At 38.1% G+C, this 6,003-nt stretch overlaps 1 long non-coding RNA gene across 1 annotated transcript in view; it reads left to right on the top strand.

The window, feature by feature from the left end:
* LOC144038901 (uncharacterized) overlaps positions 1-4,146 on the top strand; it is a 28,703-nt gene extending 24,557 nt beyond the window's left edge. Inside the window, exons 3-4 of the long non-coding RNA XR_013289309.1 lie at positions 1,537-1,591; positions 3,914-4,146. This is a non-coding gene — a long non-coding RNA (uncharacterized LOC144038901). The remainder of the gene's footprint in view (positions 1-1,536; positions 1,592-3,913) is intronic.
* The last annotated feature ends 1,857 nt before the right edge of the window (positions 4,147-6,003 follow it).

Below are 6,003 nucleotides of genomic sequence, written 5' to 3' on the forward strand. Positions count from 1 at the left end.
TTTCTCCTCAATGGGTGCAAGGGGAAACTTCATCCCATCTAAGTGAGTCCTCGGAGAGGAGACTTGACTCCCCTGACATCTGTTATGTGGAGTGGCATCTAATTTACCCTCTGTTCAGAATGAAAAAAAAAACACAGGATGGGAGGTGGAATCGAAGGAAAACATTAGAAGCAAGGGTCTTTATCCGTGTTTGTGTTGCAGTCTCTTTTTAAATAAACAGTTAGGAAATTTCATATAAGGATGCTAGGTAGGTTTTACCTTTGGGATGAAATGAGTGAACACTGTTTTTATAATAAGATTGAAAGATGTTGACTTTACTGGATATTTTGACGTCAACAGGTGCTCCGAATTTTATTTGATCAGTTAAGCCGGTGGTTCTCAAATTGTTTACACTAACTACCACATCCCAAAATGCTTTGCGCCACCATAATGACCAACACTAAAATACAGTAGCTATTAGCTAGTAGGTCATCAACAAATTTTATCCCTAAAATTTTTTACAAAATTTAATTGTAAGTCAGTTGTGGGCCGGTGGGGTGCCTGGTGGGCCTGCAGTGCCCCGTCCTGCTGCGTTGGGTTGGGGGCGCGGGCCGCGTTGGGGTGGGGGGCGCTCCTGCTCCGGGGTTTGCTCTCCGGCCGGTGGCCCCTGCGGGGCCCGGGGGTCGTCCTTTGGCGCGGCCGCGGCCTGGGGGGCCCTGAGGTGTTGCGCTTGCTCTGTCCTGGCGGGGGTCGACGGCTCCCCTCTTTGGTGGAGATTTTCATGCATGCTAGATCCACCACACCAGCATCTATCGAGACTCAGACACAATTTGTTTCTCCCTCAGGTCATTGATTCGGTGGAGGCTGGTGTCTGTGGATCTCACTCTGCTTCGTCTGTCCTTTCTACCTTTCCTCAGTTTCTCCTTTGGGCCCTTGAGGTTTCCCTGATTTGTTGGAGTTTGGATGTCTTTGGGGTTGGTGAAGGTTAGTGGCCCGGTGGGTGGTGTCTGGTCGGTGCTGGGCTTCGCTTTTCTTTCTTTTCTTTGGTCCCCCTTTGGGTCTCCTGGCGGCCCCACGACTCTGGCTGGATTTTGAAGTGTTCGGTTTAGGTGAACGGTATGGGAATTCTTATTTATTTTTTTATTTTTTTTCGCACGCACGCACGCACACACACACGCACGCACACACGCACAAACACACATACAAAAAAAAAAAAAAAAAAAAAAGGGAGAACAATGATGATGACATTTCAAATGATCAATACTGAGATCTCCCAAAAAAAAAAAAAAAAAAAAAAAAAAGGTAATCACACATGCTTATTTTTTAAACATTAAATGCAAAAGTATTTCATCATACTTAGAAGTTATTTTAAACCGAACTTCATTTCAAAAGTAAACGACACCTGAAAAGTAAAAAACAAAACAAAAAAAACTACTGTACATGAAAAGTACAAAATTTATGGTACTGGATTAAATAAAAAAATAACACACTGTACTTATAGTTACCTGTTAATTTTTTTGTATTTATTAATTTTTTGATTTTATTGTATTCAATTAGGGACATCACACTTACCGCTACTGGAACTCGTAACCACACGTTAAGAGTCACCGAGGTAAGCAAACAAAAAAGTTCATCCTCAAAGTCAATTTTTCATTCATTTTATTCCATGTAACACTACTATAATGACAACACCAAGAAAATGTGGTGGTGGATTCTGTTTTCTTGGTATTATGCAGTATAATATTTCTATTTAAGTGTTTTTGATGGAACCAGATATATATATTTTGGAGTTTCCCGTATTAAACTTTGAGGTCTGCCTAAAGGCTGGACTGAAACCTTCCGTTTGTGTATTACTTTCTGTGATTTACCGTGTTCTCAATTTGAACTAATCACCCTGGCTCAATATTAAAGCTCCTCAATCCTGTCCAAGAACTTGCAATGCACTTGCCATGCACTTTAGTAGGGTCAAAGTTCATCCGTAGATATCCACCACCGAGGTCATCTTCATTAGGTGTTAATAATCCTCCCTGAGGGCAAGTCGTCGGCCTTTCCTCCTTTTTTACATATTAGATGACAACCTGTTTCCAAAACATCAATAACATATTGAACCCATTCTTCAAATCCGCTTTTCTTTTGTGTCCGCCTGGCCGCTTTTCCCTCCTTTCCCTGAAATGTAAATGAGGCGAACCACCAAACACGTTGGAGCCGAATCCTCACTTGAACTGGCCCTCGCGTAACGCCGCAATCAACGAGAGGACCCGTTCATTTAACAAGCTGTCAGCAGGAGAGCGCTCAAATGGAAAATAGAATATACAAGCATGCAGCGCAGGGATTTGGATGCAGTCCCAGTAATTATTGTATCATATGAGTCTCCAGCGCTGCCTTGATCTGCCAGGTTGAGAGGAAACGCGGGTGCAAATCTTCGACCCTTAGCAGGCGGGATTTTGCTCTGGAAGCCGGGACCAATCGGGAAAAGTAAACCAGTTTGACTTTGGAATCAATTAAAATTGGGCCCGTTCACGTGGAGCTGGACGCATAATTAAAGCAATCTCATGCCGTGTAATTTGCCAGCCATTCAGGAAGTTCTAACAAATAGACGGCAGCAGGATTGAGGGATTAAAGGTTTTTGGAAGTTTGATTCCGATTCCACTTGTGAGCTCAGTTGGAAGCTATGCATCGCCTTCGAATGAGAGTTTGAGCCAGTGACTCAAGCCCTTCCATTAACTGTCTCGACAACACAGATACATGCTGTCATGCGTGTTTGCCAACAATCCCATAATGATGGAGGAATTGTTTCAATCTGGCCCAAATATTCGCCTTCCAGAGGTTTATCCCTAAATGAGATGATTGGAGCGTGTGCGGCGGAATGCTAGCAGCAACAAATGAATTTAGAAAACAGAAACCGGGCAAGCTTATGGCTTTAGAGGAGGGGTGGTGCAAACTTCTGTGCTCAAGGGCCACATTTCACTTTTAAAACCGTAACCATAAAATTAATGAATAAATCAAATAGAGAAAAAACACCTGATTCTTAACGCTATAAATACTAAATGAAGGCACTCAACAAATAATTATACAAAATAGAACATGTATGCATTTATTTATTCATTTATTTTCTTCTTGATTATTTATTTTTAGAAAGGTAAACTCTGGTATTGGACATTATGAAATGCATTGTTTTTAAATAAACATTCACGTCTGAGGGAGTGACATCATCATTTTCAGCGCGTTGAAACTCTCATGCCCATAAACACCAATGGAAGGAGGGAGATTTGTGTTTTTAAGTACAGTCAATATTTTGAGTTTGTATCAGCTAAAAACAAAAATATTAAGGTTTGTTTCACATTCAACAGTGTTACTTCAATAACACTATGTCAAAACATCCATTCACAGTCAGTCAGTGTGACTGCAGGAAGTTCCCTAATTTAATTATTTATAAACTATGAACATTATAAATGCTGAGTTAGGCAATTACAACATTAATAGCTACTTATGTCATGTCAATAAGACTACATTTATTTTAGAAATTATTAAAAAAAAAAATCATTTTTGTGAAATGATGTATAGAAAGATTGTCTTTTATTTTATTATTTTTATTATTATTTTTTTATATTTAAAAACAAGTGGGAAATTTAAGTGAAATCCTGAAGTCTAATTATTTAAACTAAAAATAATTATAAGTCAAAAAAGAAAACTGCCTTTATTTTAGGTTGAATAAATACAAACTTCTTAAATGTCACTCTTAAAAACTCACTTCCAATCTGCCGAATGTAACTATTAAAGTAACTTGTAATCTAATTTAGTTACTTTTTAAAACAAAATATTTTTAATACATTTGTCAAATTATTGACATCACAATAATGTCAAATAAGAGATTAGGCAATTTCCCCAGTAATCCTCAATCCTCAATCATTCTTGACAGATTAGGTTTGAACAGTTTGAAAATAACCCAGTGCGAGGTGAGCATAAGGGATGGGGTAAGTGTGGTGGGACGATAGGCGACCCCTCGTGGTGGAATGCTTCAGGACCTTTGACCTGTTGGGGAGGCTACTGTGCCTGATGGTGACCTCCACAGAGTGTCGCCAGCATCGGAATGGAATAAGGTGTGCAGTTGTTAAAGTCCCAGACATGTTGTTTGGGCTGTCAGGATGCATTCCATGAACCGTGTGACTTTTCACAGGATATACATTTAAACAGTGGAATTAAAAAAGTCATGTTTGAAAATATATTTAACTATAGATCTCATGACTTTATCTCACATTACATGCAAGCAAACTCATATATCGTGCATCTGAAAAAAATGTCACAACATATTCGACAGTATACATTTTTTGTCCAAATGATGATCAATTATCATAATCCACAGTCTATCTAAATGGTTGGGTTTTGTCAAACCCTAGTGTGATGGATCCTGTGCAACTTCACTGTTGCATGAAGACACACATGGACCGCAGCAATTTCAGTGTAGCATCAACAGAGAAGCTAGAAGAAGAAGGAATGAAGCCAGGGCTTTATGGAAGAAAGGGCCTGTTCTGCAGGCCTGCAGCTCAACCATCTTGCTTACATATCGATATAGTCAGGCCTCACTAAAGTCAGTCCGATGATGAATGAGGGATTAGCTGCTTTCTCGCGGCAATATTTCATTGATAGGAAAGCCTATGTAGTCCATGTGGACCCTTTACCCCCCCCCTTTTTCATTATTATATATCATATTAATTATTTGATAAAAATATAATTTCTTTATTCATTATTATTTAATATATTTATTATTATTATTTATTGTATTATATTAATATTATATATCCTATTATATTTTTACTCTATAAAAATATTTATTTATTACTATTTATATCATTTTTCATTATTTTATATTATATTATATTATTTTATATTTGTATTCTATAAAAAATATTATTTGTTTATTTATTTATGCATTATTATTTATATAGTTTTTCATTATTTATTATATAATTTATTATTATTATTTATTTAGTTTATTATATTATTATTGCGCATTACAGATAAACCTTTAAGCTACTGTGACATCATCACAGTTTAAGTGGTTCTTACATGTACAATGAATGTGCACTCATACCACACTGATGTAAAGCGTAAATGTAGGAGAGACGCCAGAGTGACTATGAAAATATTAAAATCAAACAAACATCAACCCGCTTGTATGGTTTCGACCCCGAATCGCGTGTGCAGAAGATATATCAAGTGTTGAATAATATTTCACAAAAATATAATGGCGACCTAAGCTCGACCCTTAAATCAAAGTGACAGCGAGACGTAGTACATATAAGCACATCCTCACTACCTATAAACTAAACGGGCGCTTATTGATCCACACCGGTGGAGGTCCTGGTTCGGCTGAGGATGCAATCTTAATGCGTCGGGTTCGCAGGGTTGCCTAATTGTCTGTGAGGATAAAGGTCACATTTGTGTGTGTGTGTGTGTTTAGCTCACGCAACTCGACTCCATTAACCAGTTTGGAAGTATTGGTCTGCACTTTATGATGAGCAGGCTCACAGGTCAAAAGGTCAAGGGAAGCGGGAGAGGGTTTGGAGAAATCAAAGATCGCCAATCAGCTCGCTGAATTGATTGCTGAGACATCAGAAAAGCGCTGCCCAATATTAACCTCAAATTTAGCACCACACCGGTTCCTGTGTAAGATATTGACCGACCTCTCATTTAATATGCAATATTTTCATTGGCTAGAGCCAAAGCAGACAAGTTTATAAAGTAAGCCAAGCTCCTGTAAGATACACAAGAGAGATATACTCTTATTGGGAGTGTTTTTATTATGTCTACTGGTACTAATGTGCTACATTTGGTGACAATGGGCTGATATCTTTAGAGATAAAGAGTATGAAGATTTTTTTTCTCTCGTAATACTAGATTTTCAGGTTTCAAGTACTAACCCAAATGAATGATGCTGCCCCGCTGCCAGTATAGTATTAACTATCATGGTGTCAATAAAGTTAAATAATAAATATTCTTCAAGACTAAGAATATAATAATAAT

This window comes from Vanacampus margaritifer, chromosome 18, assembly GCF_051991255.1.
Source record: "Vanacampus margaritifer isolate UIUO_Vmar chromosome 18, RoL_Vmar_1.0, whole genome shotgun sequence".
In the NCBI taxonomy this organism is placed as follows: domain Eukaryota; kingdom Metazoa; phylum Chordata; class Actinopteri; order Syngnathiformes; family Syngnathidae; genus Vanacampus; species Vanacampus margaritifer.